The 14,849-nt window shown below is 41.6% G+C and overlaps 6 non-coding genes across 6 annotated transcripts; all 6 read right to left on the reverse strand.

The window, feature by feature from the left end:
• Positions 1–371: 371 nt before the first annotated feature.
• Positions 372–585, reverse strand: LOC141369598 (small nucleolar RNA U3). Its single transcript, XR_012373395.1, has one exon. It is a non-coding gene; the product is annotated as a small nucleolar RNA U3 (small nucleolar RNA).
• An 872-nt stretch (positions 586–1,457) lies between these two features.
• LOC129428385 (small nucleolar RNA U3) lies at positions 1,458–1,671 on the reverse strand. Its single transcript, XR_008639023.2, has one exon. It is a non-coding gene; the product is annotated as a small nucleolar RNA U3 (small nucleolar RNA).
• A 1,701-nt stretch (positions 1,672–3,372) lies between these two features.
• LOC141369590 (small nucleolar RNA U3) lies at positions 3,373–3,586 on the reverse strand. The gene has a single exon (XR_012373387.1). It is a non-coding gene; the product is annotated as a small nucleolar RNA U3 (small nucleolar RNA).
• Positions 3,587–6,166: 2,580 nt separating this feature from the next.
• Positions 6,167–6,380, reverse strand: LOC141369597 (small nucleolar RNA U3). The gene has a single exon (XR_012373394.1). It is a non-coding gene; the product is annotated as a small nucleolar RNA U3 (small nucleolar RNA).
• A 1,936-nt stretch (positions 6,381–8,316) lies between these two features.
• Positions 8,317–8,530, reverse strand: LOC141369601 (small nucleolar RNA U3). Its single transcript, XR_012373398.1, has one exon. It is a non-coding gene; the product is annotated as a small nucleolar RNA U3 (small nucleolar RNA).
• A 1,699-nt stretch (positions 8,531–10,229) lies between these two features.
• LOC141369579 (small nucleolar RNA U3) lies at positions 10,230–10,443 on the reverse strand. The gene has a single exon (XR_012373376.1). It is a non-coding gene; the product is annotated as a small nucleolar RNA U3 (small nucleolar RNA).
• Positions 10,444–14,849: the final 4,406 nt, after the last annotated feature.

Consider the following 14,849-nt stretch of genomic DNA (forward strand, 5'->3'; position numbering starts at 1 on the left):
TAGCATACTAAAATGTTGGTTATGCTAGGCTGGGGGATACATGCAAAGGATGCATCTTAAAGGTGCAGTATGACAACCCAGCCCCTTGATTCCTCAGCCTTTGGCCAAATTCAGATATTTGTTATAATATATAAATATATTATATAATTTTGGTATTCTTAAGTGGTCCTGACTGAACTATAATGTATGGCGGAATAGCACTTTTGGGAGTACTTTGACTAAGTGCAGTAACACTCTCCCTCTATCTCTCATTATGCAAACCAGAAGAGGAGCAGATTTTTCAGACAAGCCAAAGTACTCCCGAAAGTAATTTTGTCTAAGAAAGTTAAATTATTTTCATAACAATGTATCTCTTAATTGTGATAAACAAACCCACTCAGATCATGCATTTCTCTTCTTTAAGCTTATTAGGATTAAAGAACATTCATCAATAGCAATGATCTGTGACAACTATCACTAACCATTCCTTGATTCATGCTCAGAGAAACACATCAACACTCTTCATCATGGTTCAAGAGACACAACTCTTTCGAAACACATTTCCTAGTTTAAAACTATAGAAATGATCCCTGAAAGAATAGTCTTGATATCTCATGGTGCTTACCCAACAGACCTTCAGAGAGACGATGAACCTCAATGGCGGTAAGTTGTGGCTTTATGATTCTGAGAGGCACAAAATGCTCAGAAACACAAAACTATAACAGCGTTCACAACAAACGCGGTAAAGGATGGCAAAAATGTGCTATTAATAATTTTGAGTTTACTCGCTTCATTCACGCGTCAAAGCCGCACTTGAAATTCTAGTCATTCGAAACATTCACACGGAAATTCGTGTCATTGGAGGGGCTGTAGTGACTCCGCTCGCTTCCTGTAATCACGTCACTACTAGAACAAGCTCTTGTTTGGTTAACGAGGGACAAATATCTGCCAAAGTTCAGATTTTTTCACCTCAAGCGTTTTCCGCGCCATTCGTGTGTACCGTGCCGCAGGATGCCTACATGCCTATTCGCATCTTTGCATTGTCTTAACATGTAAATCACATGACTGCCGCCTATTCCACGTCTGGTGTGAAGGCACTGATCAATGAAAAATTTCTCCAGAACTTATGTGAAAATATGTGTTTTTACTGATGTTCGGGAACGCCTCTTTATGGAGTGTTTTGTAGTATGTGCACCTCGTCAGCAGTGTGTTGTATTATGCATGCAGATAAACCAAGACAACAAAGTGAATAAAACCTCATTGTGCAGTTTGAGCAACAAAGTTATTCAGGTTTCTCATTACTGTAGTGCAAGCTTGAAAATATTAACACCAATATTGTACTCTACCAAAAATCTGTTAGTTTGTTAAAGTAGGTGCACTGTCACATGACAACAAGAAAAAAAGATGCATATTAATGTTTGTTTACAGAAATGAAATACCCTTTATCACATTCTTTCTTTCCAATCTCAAATAACAAAACCACTCAGATCATGCATTTCTTTTCTTTAAGCTTATTAGGATTAAAGAACATTCATCAATAGCAATGATCTGTGACAACTATCACCAACCATTCCTTGATTCATGCTCAGAGAAACACATCAACACTCTTCATCATGGTTTAAGAGACTCAACTCTTTCAAAACACATTTCCTAGTTTAAAACTATAGAAATGACCCCTGAAAGCATAGTCTTAACATCTCATGGCGCTTACCAAACACACCTTCATAGAGACGATGAACCTTAATGATGGTAAGTTGTGGCTTAATAATTCTAAGAGGGATAAAATGCGCAAAAACACAAATCTATAAATCCTTTTAGCATGGACAGTAGTTAATGAATGGATTTGTGTTAATCTGTTAATAACAATGCATTATTTATAGTATTAGGGATACAACAGTGGCAAGGGCAGTTGTAGCCTAGTTGTAAGAGAGTTGAGCTTGTAACCCAAGAGTTGCAGGTTTGAGTCTCACGGCCTGCAGGTTGCGACTGATTGCACATTGGATTTTGGGGCATTTTGCTGTCACATACAGATTTTCATGGTCTGCTACAAAACTCTTGGATGGCGTTCAAATCGGAGCTTGTTGCAGTCGCCAAAGGTCCTTAAAGGGATACTCCATCGTTTTGTTATATTAAACTATGTTATTACCTCAACTAAGAAGAGTTGATACATACCTCTATCATCTTAGTGCGTGCACTTAAGCACTGTGGCGCGCGACGAGACTTTGGTAGCACTTATAGCTTAGCCCAGTTCATTCAATGGTACCAAACAGAGATCAAATTAGAAATGACCAAACACATCAACGTTTTCCTTATTTAAAACGAGTAGTTATACGACCAAATATGGTGGCACAAAATAAAACATGGTGCTTTTAAAAGCGGGTTAAAAAGGGTAACCATAATGTATGGCGGAATAGCACTTTTGGGAGTACTTCGACTCGGCGCAGTAACACTCTCCCTCTACCTCTCATTAGGGACTTTAAGCAGCAGCCTCTGGTGGAACGGCAATGGAATTCTGGTGTTGTATTGCACATGCGTGAATTTAACTGCTACTTTGCGACGTTCTACTGTAACCATCTACTACAGGAGAACAGCTGATTCTGAGAGGGACAAAATGCTCAGAAACACAAAACTATAACTGCGTTCACAACAAACGCGGTAAAGGATGGCAAAAATGTGCTATTAATAATTTTGAGTTTACTCGCTTCATTCACACGTGAAAGCCGCACTTGAAATTCTAGTCATTCGAAACATTCACACAGAAATTCGTGTCATTGGAGGGGCTGTAGTGACTCCGCTTGCTTCCTGTAATCACATCACTACTAGATCAAGCTCTTGTTTGGTTAACGAGGGACAAATATCTGCCAAAGTTCAGATTTTTCAACTTGCGCGTTTCCCGCGCCATTTGTGTGTACCGTGCCGCAGGATGCCTACATGCCTATTCGCATCTTTGCATTGACTTAACATGTAAATCACTCACACTGCCGCCTCTTCCACATCTAGGGTGAACGCACTGATCAATGAAATTTCTCTCCAGAACTTATGTGAAAAGATGTTTTCACTGATGTTCGGGAACGCCTCTTTATGGAGTGTTTTGTAGTATCTGCACCTCGTCAGCAGTGTGTTGTAGTATGCATGCAGATAAACCAAGACAACAAAGTGAATAAAACCTCATTGTGCAGTTTGAACAACAAAGTGATTCATGTTTTTCGTTACTGTAGTGTGAGCTTGAAAAAACTAACACCAATAGTGTACTTCACCAAAAATCTATCAGTATGTTTGTTGAAGTAACTGCACTGTCACATGATGACAAGAAAAAAAGACGCATATTAATGTTTGTTTATAGAAATGAAAAAATCTTTATCACATTCTTTCTTTCCAATCTCAAATAACAAAACCACTCAGATCATGCATTTCTTTTCTTTAAGCTTATTAGGATTAAAGAACATTCATCAATAGCAATGATCTGTGATAATGATCACCAACCATTACTTGATTCATGCTCAGAGAAACACATCAACACTCTTCATCATGGTTTAAGAGACTCAACTCTTTCAAAACACATTTCCTAGTTTAAAACTATAGAAATGACCCCTGAAAGCATAGTCTTAACATCTCATGGCGCTTACTGAACACACCTTCATAGAGACGATGAACCTTAATGATGGTAAGTTGTGGCTTTTTGATTCTGAGAGGGATAAAATGCGGAGAAACACAAAACTTTTTAGCATGGACTGTAACTAAGAAGAGTTGATATGTCACAGTTCGGAGCGGACCACAGACTTTGTGTGTCACGCCCCTCCCTAAGTTCCACCTCGAGGAGGTCCCAAAAGCACCCCAATGACCAAACAAGCGAGAGATAAGTACAATAAAATATAATCTTTATTTAAATTATTTAAAATGAAGGGGGAACTGGGGAAGGGAAATCTAAAATGAGGCTTCTTCTTTCCCTCAGGGGGGAGCTAGAGGGCCAGAGGGGGATGGCGAAGGGAAATCCGGCCAGCACTGGCAAGGGACAGCAGGGAAAGGACCGGATGGAGCTCCTTCGTCTACGGTCCACCTCCTGCATTTCTGTTGACCTCGTGGCACTCCTCTCTCCTCCTGAGGGCAAAATAAACACAATGTAAGTATCAGGGAAGGCAGAGAACAACTACCTAACTCCAATCCTTTTTGTTTCCTCACGACCAGGCTCCCGTGTTCCGGGGTCTTCGTGGGTTGGACTCAACTACGCTTAATACAGGTAGGTATCACACTTTTCCAAGAGGTCTCTCTGAGCTACGAGTCTTCGTGGGGCGAGTTTAGCTTTAACTTGGTTCAAAATAAGTATTTCTCTCCTACAGGTTTCCTCTGGGCTTACGAGTCGGCGTGGGGTAGGTTTAGCTTTAGCTTGGTTCAAGGTAAGTATTTCTCTCCTACAGGTTTCCTCTGGGCTTACGAGTCGGCGTGGGGTAGGTTTAGCTTTAGCTTGGTTCAAGGTAAGTATTTCTCTCCTACAGGTTTCCTCTGGGCTTACGAGTCGGCGTGGGGTAGGTTTAGCTTTAGCTTGGTTCAAGGTAAGTATCTCTCTCTACAGGTTTTCTCTGGGTCTACGAGTCTGTGTAGAGTGGGTATAGCTTTAGCTCGATACAGGGTGAGTATTTCTCTCTACAGGTTTCCTCTGGGTCTACGAGTCTGTGTAGAGTGGGTATAGCTTTAGCTCGATACAGGGTAAGTATTTCTCTCTACAGGTTTTCTCTGGGTCTACGAGTCTGTGTAGAGTGGGTATAGCTTTAGCTCAATACAGGGTGAGTATTTCTCTCTACAGGTTTCCTCTGGGTCTACGAGTCTGTGTAGAGTGGGTATAGCTTTAGCTCGATACAGGGTAAGTATTTCTCTCTACAGGTTTTCTCTGGGTCTAGGAGCCTTCGTGGGATAAATTTAGCTTTAGCTGGGTACCGGGGGTCAACAATAGTAAGAACCATACGTCACCTCCAGCGTCGTGCACGGGCAAAGAGAGGGGGGGGTTTTATCGGCGTCCAACTGTGACCGATAAGACAAACGTCCCATCGGGGGTGGGGTTCAGAATGGCACAGTGAGCACACGTCCGTCTTCCCGGACAAACACGTCCTCTTCGCTTCCTCCTGTGGACAGGCGAAGATCTAGAAGATAAGGTAAGTGCTCGACGTACACCACCACGCACACAGAGTATACACAGCCGCCAAGATGATTTAATACTCCCAACACCTTTTCTGACGTTACGTGTTCAAGTTTGGCTACAATGTTCCCCACAGTACCTCGCTTAATGGATCCGTTGGACTCCTGCTGGCTAGGGTAGTGTCACGTAGTTATTAGGTTGGACGTCCACCGTCTCGGCAGCTCCCGTTGGTCTCCACAGAGGCCTGATCCTTCCTGGGGTGAGTACAGACAACAAGGACACGGTACAACACTGCAAAATCTTCAGGTGTACTCAAATCAAATAAGTCACTCACATGCTGCACAGCACACACTCCAGTGAATATTTAGGGTCCGTACTCCTCTCCTGGCTAGACCGGCTCTGGGGGGATCTGAATCGCCAAGCCGAGGGATGTTCGAACCAAATTGTAGCAGCTTCACCACACAGCGTCAGTACAGTTCACGTACTCCGGCTCACCCACCCGTCACACACACACGGTGGGGCCGCTATGAACAGGTAACACTTTTCCTTGGTTATGTCAATAAATCACCGGCTTGTTGCTAAATGGTACTCACGACTTTTATATCGTTAATCGATCTGTCCTCTTGTTCCTTTTCCTCCAGGGAATCCACAATGCATCCAACTCCACCAGTGTGACTCGCCCAGACCTTCTTGTAAACACAGACAACAATGAATATATCGACTCGCTTCAATAAGTTCCTTTCTCACCCGCCGTTGGATTTTGACTCTCTCTCTCTCTCTCTCTCTCAACAGATCTCTGAGACAACTCCAAACAGTGCCTTTTCCCACACTCGTATCAAAACCCAGCATGCACTTGCGGCGTTCTTCCCAATACAACAGCGTACTTCCTGTATCTTCACTCTCCTTTTTATACCACTCTTCCTGGCATGACCCACCCAATTAACACTCGCCACATTGTTTACACAGCTGTGATTGATTCCGTGTAATTTTTGGGATTTTGTTTAAGAAAATGAAATAATTTTCATAACAATGTATCTCTTTATCTTGATAAACAAACCCACTCAGATCATGCATTTCTCTTCTTTAAGCTTATTAGGATTAAAGAACATTCATCAATAGCAATGCTCTGTGACAACTATCACCAACCATTCCTTGATTCATGCTAAGAGAAACACATCAACACTCTTCATCGTGGTTCAAGAGACACAACTCTTTCGAAACACATTTCCTAGTTGAAAACTATAGAAATGATCCCTGAAAGAATAGTCTTGATATCTCATGGTGCTTACCCAACAGACTTTCAGAGAGACGATGAACCTCAATGGCGGTAAGTTGTGGCTTTATGATTCTGAGAGGGACAAAATGCTCAGAAACACAAAACTATAACAGCGTTCACAACAAACGCGGTAAAGGATGGCAAAAATGTGCTATTAATAATTTTGAGTTTACTCGTTTCATTCACGCGTCAAAGCCGCACTTGAAATTCTAGTCATTTGAAACATTCACGTGGAAATTCGTGTCATTGGAGGGGCTGTAGTGACTCCGCTCGCTTCCTGTAATCACGTCACTACTAGAACAAGCTCTTGTTTGGTTAACGAGGGACAAATATCTGCCAAAGTTCAGGGGCCTCATTTATCAACATTGCGTAGAAAATGTTCTATATTTGTACCTACGAATGAAATTTAGAATGTGCCTAAGTACAAAAAAATCGGGATTTATCAAACGTGCGCACGTGGTTCGTACGCACATCAGTAAGTAATCCTTGATGATAAATCCCACTTGTTCTTAAGCACCATGCTCGTGCACGTTCATGTTCATTTGCATTTCGAAACGCCTCCAATGAACCATATATGGTGACAACACCTCCCGTGTGGTTGTGCGTTTTCCCTCATCGCAATAATGACAAAGAGAGCGTAAAAGAGGAATTTTACAGACACAGAAATTGAGTTACTGCTGGATGAGGTTAAATCCTAATAACACATCCTGTTAGGTTTACTTAGTGCGGGAGGAATGACTAACAAAAGAAAACAAATCTACATGGGAACATGTTACCAGTGAGTTTAATTCCGTTGACTATGAGGAGAGAACACTTCCAGAAATAAAAAAGTGGTTTGACATTAATTTATCAGCAAAAAAAAAAAAAAAACGCGTCACAGCACACCGACGTGAAACGAGTGCAACTGGAGGAGGACAGACAACTTTCCACCTTGGACAGCAGCATATATAACCAGCATCATTGGCGCGATCTTTGAAAACGCGCTACCGGCGGAATGGATTATTTGCCAAGTCTTCCAATAACGCAAGATAAGCCATTGCACTGTGTCAAGCATTTGTTGGAGACTTCATTTATACAAATCACATGTAGAGCTTTCACAGTTACAGATACATATCACAAATAAATCATTATAATTATTTGCTGTTACCATACTGACATTAATCATTTTTAACACCTGCTTGTGGATAAAAAATAGACACTTCTTTATACTCACTGGAACAGGGTCCTATGTAGTATCGCTATTCTACCACTAGATGCTCTGCGTACGCATACTCAGAGGTGTGCGTATATTTACACAGATTTCTACGTATAAGAGCAATTTGATAAATTCCACACTTTGCGTAAAACTGTTCCTACGCACACTTTACGCACACTTCTGTGCGTACGCACGTTTGATAAATGAGGCCCCAGATTTTTTCAACTCACGCGTTTTCCGCGCCATTCGTGTGTACCGCGCCGTAGAATGCCTACATGCCTATTCGCATCTTTGCATTGTCTTAACATGTAAATCACACGCACTGCTGCCTATTCCACGTCTGGTGTGAACGCACTGATCAATGAAAATTTTCTCCAGAACTTATGTGAAAATATGTGTTTTCACTGATTTTCGGGAACGCCTCTTTATGGAGTGTTTTGTAGTATGTGCACCTCGTCAGCAGTGTGTTGTATTATGCATGCAGATAAACCAAGACAACAAAGTGAATAAAACCTCATTGCGCAGTTTGAGCAACAAAGTTATTCAGGTTTTTCATTACTGTAGTGCGAGCTTGAAAATATTAACACCAATATTGTACTCTACCAAAAATCTGTCAGTTTGTTAAAGTAGGTGCACTGTCACATGATGACAAGAAAAAAAGATGCATATTAATGTTTGTTTACAGAAATGAAATACCCTTTATCACATTCTTTCTTTCCAATCTCAAATAACAAAACCACTCAGATCATGCATTTCTTTTCTTTAAGCTTATTAGGATTAAAGAACATTCATCAATAGCAATGATCTGTGACAACTATCACCAACCATTCCTTGATTCATGCTCAGAGAAACACATCAACACTCTTCATCATGGTTTAAGAGACTCAACTCTTTCAAAACACATTTCCTAGTTTAAAACTATAGAAATGACCCCTGAAAGCATAATCTTAACATCTCATGGCGCTTACCAAACACCCCTTCATAGAGACGATGAACCTCAATGATGGTAAGTTGTGGCTTAATGATTCTAAGAGGGATAAAATGCGCAAAAACACAAAACTATAAATCCTTTTAGCATGGACAGTAGTTAATGAATGGATTTGTGTTAATCTGTTAATAACAATGCATTACTTATAGTATTAGGGATACATCGGAGGCAGGGGCAGTCGTAGCCTAGTTGTAAGAGAGTTGAGCTTGTAACCCGAGAGTTGCAGGTTTGAGTCTCACGGCCTGCAGGTTGCGACTGATTGCACATTGGATTTTGGGGCATTTTGCTGTCACATACAGATTTTCATGGTCTGCTACAAAACTCTTGGATGGCGTTCAAATCGGAGCTTGTTGCAGTCGCCAAAGGTCCTTAAAGGGATACTCCATCGTTTTGTTATATTAAACTATGTTATTACCTTAACTAAGAAGAGTTGATACATACCTCTATCATCTTAGTGCGTGCACTTAAGCACTGTGGCGCGCGACGAGACTTTGGTAGCACTTAGCTTAGCCCAGTTCATTCAATGGTACCAAACAGAGATCAAGTTAGAAATGACCAAACACATCAACGTTTTCCTTATTTAAAACGAGTAGTTATACGACCAAATATGGTGGCACAAAATAAAACATGGTGCTTTTAAAAGCGGGTTAAAAAGGGTAACTATAATGTATGGCGGAATAGCACTTTTGGGAGTACTTCGACTCGGCGCAGTAACACTCTCCCTCTACCTCTCATTAGGGACTTTAAGCAGCAGCCTCTGGTGGAACGGCAATGGAATTCTGGTGTTGTATTGCACATGCGTGAATTTAACTGCTACTTTGCGACGTTCTACTGTAACCATCTACTACGGGAGAACAGCTGATTCTGAGAGGGACAAAATGCTCAGAAACACAAAACTATAACTGCGTTCACAACAAGCGCGGTAAAGGATGGCAAAAATGTGCTATTAATAATTTTGAGTTTACTCGCTTCATTCACACGTGAAAGCCGCACTTGAAATTCTAGTCATTCGAAACATTCACACAGAAATTCGTGTCATTGGAGGGGCTGTAGTGACTCCGCTTGCTTCCTGTAATCACATCACTACTAGATCAAGCTCTTGTTTGGTTAACGAGGGACAAATATCTGCCAAAGTTCAGATTTTTCAACTTGCGCGTTTCCCGCGCCATTTGTGTGTACCGCGCCGCAGGATGCCTACATGCCTATTCGCATCTTTGCATTGACTTAACATGTAAATCACTCGCACTGCCGCCTCTTCCACATCTAGTGTGAACGCACTGATCAATGAAATTTCTTTCCAGAACTTATGTGAAAAGATGTTTTCACTGATGTTCGGGAACGCCTCTTTATGGAGTGTTTTGTAGTATCTGCACCTCGTCAGCAGTGTGTTGTTGTATGCATGCAGATAAACCAAGACAACAAAGTGAATAAAACCTCATTGTGCAGTTTGAACAACAAAGTGATTCATGTTTTTCGTTACTGTAGTGTGAGCTTGAAAAAACTAACACCAATAGTGTACTCCACCAAAAATCTATCAGTATGTTTGTTGAAGTAACTGCACTGTCACATGATGACAAGAAAAAAAGACGCATATTAATTTTTGTTTATAGAAATGAAAAAATCTTTATCACATTCTTTCTTTCCAATCTCAAATAACAAAACCACTCAGATCATGCATTTCTTTTCTTTAAGCTTATTAGGATTAAAGAACATTCATCAATAGCAATGACCTGTGATAACGATCACCAACCATTACTTGATTCATGCTCAGAGAAACACATCAACACTCTTCATCGTGGTTTAAGAGACTCAACTCTTTCAAAACACATTTCCTAGTTTAAAACTATAGAAATGACCCCTGAAAGCATAGTCTTAACATCTCATGGCGCTTACTGAACACACCTTCATAGAGACGATGAACCTTAATGATGGTAAGTTGTGGCTTTATGATTCTGAGAGGGATAAAATGCGGAGAAACACAAAACTTTTTAGCATGGACTGTAACTAAGAAGAGTTGATATGTCACAGTTCGGAGCGGACCACAGACTTTGTGTGTCACGCCCCTCCCTAAGTTCCACCTCGAGGAGGTCCCAAAAGCACCCCAATGACCAAACAAGCGAGAGAAAAGTACAATAAAATATAATCTTTATTTAAATTATTTAAAATGAAGGGGGAAGTGGGGAAGGGAAATCTAAAATGAGGATTCTTCTTTCCCTCAGGGGGGAGCTAGGGGGCCAGAGGGGGATGGCGAAGGGAAATCCGGCCAGCACTGGCAAGGGACAGCAGGGAAAGGACCGGATGGAGCTCCTTCGTCTACGGTCCACCTCCTGCATTTCTGTTGACCTCGTGGCACTCCTCTCTCCTCCTGAGGGCAAAATAAACACAATGTAAGTATCAGGGAAGGCAGAGAACAACTACCTAACTCCAATCCTTTTTGTTTCCTCACGACCAGGCTCCCGTGTTCCGGGGTCTTCGTGGGTTGGACTCAACTACGCTTAATACAGCTAGGTATCACACTTTTCCAAGAGGTCTCTCTGAGCTACGAGTCTTCGTGGGGCGAGTTTAGCTTTAACTTGGTTCAAAATAAGTATTTCTCTCCTACAGGTTTCCTCTGGGCTTACGAGTTGGCGTGGGGTAGGTTTAGCTTTAGCTTGGTTCAAGGTAAGTATTTCTCTCCTACAGGTTTCCTCTGGGCTTACGAGTCGGCGTGGGGTAGGTTTAGCTTTAGCTTGGTTCAAGGTAAGTATTTCTCTCCTACAGGTTTCCTCTGGGCTTACGAGTCGGCGTGGGGTAGGTTTAGCTTTAGCTTGGTTCAAGGTAAGTATTTCTCTCCTACAGGTTTCCTCTGGGCTTACGAGTCGGCGTGGGGTAGGTTTAGCTTTAGCTTGGTTCAAGGTAAGTATCTCTCTCTACAGGTTTTCTCTGGGTCTATGAGTCTGTGTAGAGTGGGTATAGCTTTAGCTCGATACAGGGTGAGTATTTCTCTCTACAGGTTTCCTCTGGGTCTACGAGTCTGTGTAGAGTGGGTATAGCTTTAGCTCGATACAGGGTAAGTATTTCTCTCTACAGGTTTTCTCTGGGTCTACGAGTCTGTGTAGAGTGGGTATAGCTTTAGCTCGATACAGGGTGAGTATCTCTCTCTACAGGTTTTCTCTGGGTCTACGAGTCTGTGTAGAGTTGGTATAGCTTTAGCTCGATACAGGGTGAGTATTTCTCTCTACAGGTTTCCTCTGGGTCTACGAGTCTGTGTAGAGTGGGTATAGCTTTAGCTCGATACAGGGTAAGTATTTCTCTCTACAGGTTTTCTCTGGGTATACGAGTCTGTGTAGAGTGGGTATAGCTTTAGCTCAATACAGGGTGAGTATTTCTCTCTACAGGTTTCCTCTGGGTCTACGAGTCTGTGTAGAGTGGGTATAGCTTTAGCTCGATACAGGGTAAGTATTTATCTCTACAGGTTTTCTCTGGGTCTAGGAGCCTTCGTGGGATAAATTTAGCTTTAGCTGGGTACCGGGGGTCAACAATAGTAAGAACCATACGTCACCTCCAGCCTCGTGCACGGGCAAAGAGAGGGGGGGCTTTTATCGGCGTCCAACTGTGACCGATAAGACAAACGTCCCATCGGGGGTGGGGTTCAGAATGGCACAGTGAGCACACGTCCGTCTTCCCGGACCAACACGTCCTCTTCGCTTCCTCCTGTGGACAGGCGAAGATCTAGAAGATAAGGTAAGTGCTCGACGTACACCACCACACACACAGAGTATACACAGCCGCCAAGATGATTTAATACTCCCAACACCTCTTCTGACGTTACGTGTTCAAGTTTGGCTACAATGTTCCCCACAGTACCTCGCTTAATGGATCCGTTGGACTCCTGCTGGCTAGGGTAGTGTCGCGTAGTTACAGATGTGGCCTTTAAAAACGCGCGTTTTCTCCCGCGGCATTCGCCAATTCGTCTCACAGAGTCTCGCAGCATTCTGCAAGTGCTTTCGGGGGGGCTACTTTTCCCTTTCCCTTAATGTGTTTCGCTTCAAAGAATATCCACCAGGTGGCGCATAAAAACATTGTCATTGCCGTTGTTTCCAGAAGTTAATAAGGGCATTGCTGAATATTTTACATTGAAAACAGCAAAGTGATATGTCAACCCCTTCTTGCCAGCATAACAGCGCATACAACCATTAAGATGACTGTACGTGCAATGCACATTTATAGTAAGTGCAACAGATAATTTAGTGTGAGCCTAATAAACGCGACTCTATTTACAATGAATATCTTAATTATTTGTGTTGTCGAATTTTGACACCGTTTCATTGTTTGTTCATAATATTTATAATTGTCAGTTTTTCAAAAAGTATCAATATTTTAAAGAGATTAATGTGGTATAAAAAAGACATGTTTTAAAGTTTAAAATGTTGTAAAAATATAGTAGTATTCTTATATTTTAAGAATAACAATATGATACATTTATACTGCGCTAAAATGCTTTACATATGGAAAGAGGAATTCTTCTCAGAACAGATATTTTTATGTTATTATTAAGACGTAGGCTACATCTAATAAAATAGCGAACAGAGAAACTGTACCTTTTGCGGACGAAAAACACCTCCGAAATATTGAGTTTATGAACCCACTGCGCAAAGTGACGTCAGAATGACGTCTTTTTCATGGAATTTTTGGACGTCCGAATTCGGTACATAAAAGGGGTTGTTTTGTAACGCCAGGCGACGTCTTTTTTGCGACGTCTTCTGCACGTCTAAATGTTTACATCTGTAGGACCTCCGTGTAAGAAAAAAAGACATGAAAAAAGCGAAAAGAAATGATTGTCTCTGCACTTCACCCATCCATTGCAACACCGAACGCTTCAGTCATTTCCTGCCGGCCACGGGTTTCGAACCACCGATCTCTGGATTACAAGCCAATCTTGCTAACCACTCAGCCACAAGGCCATATGTCAATTTTGTATATAAGGCACACTTATTGCATTCATAACACGAACGCAACATTATGAGAACAGGTGAGAATTTTTTCATGTTAAATTGTTAGTATGATCATATATTGTAATATAACGAACTACGCATTTAATTACAGATTTTTAATTGTACATTTAGATGAATTTGTATATAAATAAAGAAAGCAGAAAACACAGTACTGTATAAAATAATATAGACTATTCGTAAGTATTAATCATGTTGGTACAATAATGCTGATATTTGTAAATAAAATTTTTTTTATAGGCCTAATCATGTAATACAGACATAGGCCTGTCATAGACGTCCAAATGACCTCCAAAGAATTACCCAGTTCAAACGTCAAATGTTGCCCGTAAATATGACGTCCAAATGACGTCCAAAAAATTACCCAGTTTAAACGTCAAATGTTGCCCGTAAATATGACGTCCAAGTAGGGTCATGGTTGGACGTCCAAATAGTGGACCTAGTTTGGACGTCGAATAGATGTCCAGAATTGGTCATGGACCGACGGACCCAATATAGACACGATCTGCACGTCTATTCGACGTCCTGTGTTTAGTGGGGTGAATCTTATCATTATGCAGTAAAAAAACATATCTTCAAGAATTAAAGGGTGGCGTTGAATTTTGTTAATAAACACGCTGAATAACGGAAAGTGAATTACTGGAGGGAGTGAAAGCAGCGCATTAAATCTGGACACCCATATGTGCTCAGCTGCAGTAATGTTTCTTGTCCTGTCACCTTGACAGTCACTGCGGTTTCACATTTCTCGTCATTAAACTGCTGTATATAATAGTCAGCGTTTGATTACTTAGGCTACATCTTTCTTGCACTACCACTAACTGCGCATCTGACCTCTGTGTTGCACCTCTGTCTGACTGGTTTGATTTTATTGGTCATCTCGGTTTCATTTTGACTTTATCTTAAAACTTAATAGACCCTTTAACTATTTGTACACAATGATGACATGACACCGTATGCGTGCGCATTTGGGCAACGGAGCTATGGCAAGAATCAGCAGCAACTGACCCATTTCACAAAAAATTCACACGGCCGCGCCGCTCCATTAGCATGCTACACTTGCTACTTTAGCGGGTTGAAATGCATATACATATTAGGCTATATATTTGGTGTGTTTGACTTTCTGCCGAACTGTGCGATCCAATCGGCATATGAAATTACTACAGCGGCGCGAAAGTGACTGGGGAGCAGACTGGTGTGGCGCTACAAAAACCCACAGCCGAGTGACAGCAAAGTACCGCGAGAGCGATTCCAGTTATCACGTGGAGAAATCCGCTTTGAATCGCTCTCGC

The sequence above is a fragment of the Misgurnus anguillicaudatus genome, chromosome 14 (assembly GCF_027580225.2).
Source record: "Misgurnus anguillicaudatus chromosome 14, ASM2758022v2, whole genome shotgun sequence".
Lineage (NCBI taxonomy): Eukaryota > Metazoa > Chordata > Actinopteri > Cypriniformes > Cobitidae > Misgurnus > Misgurnus anguillicaudatus.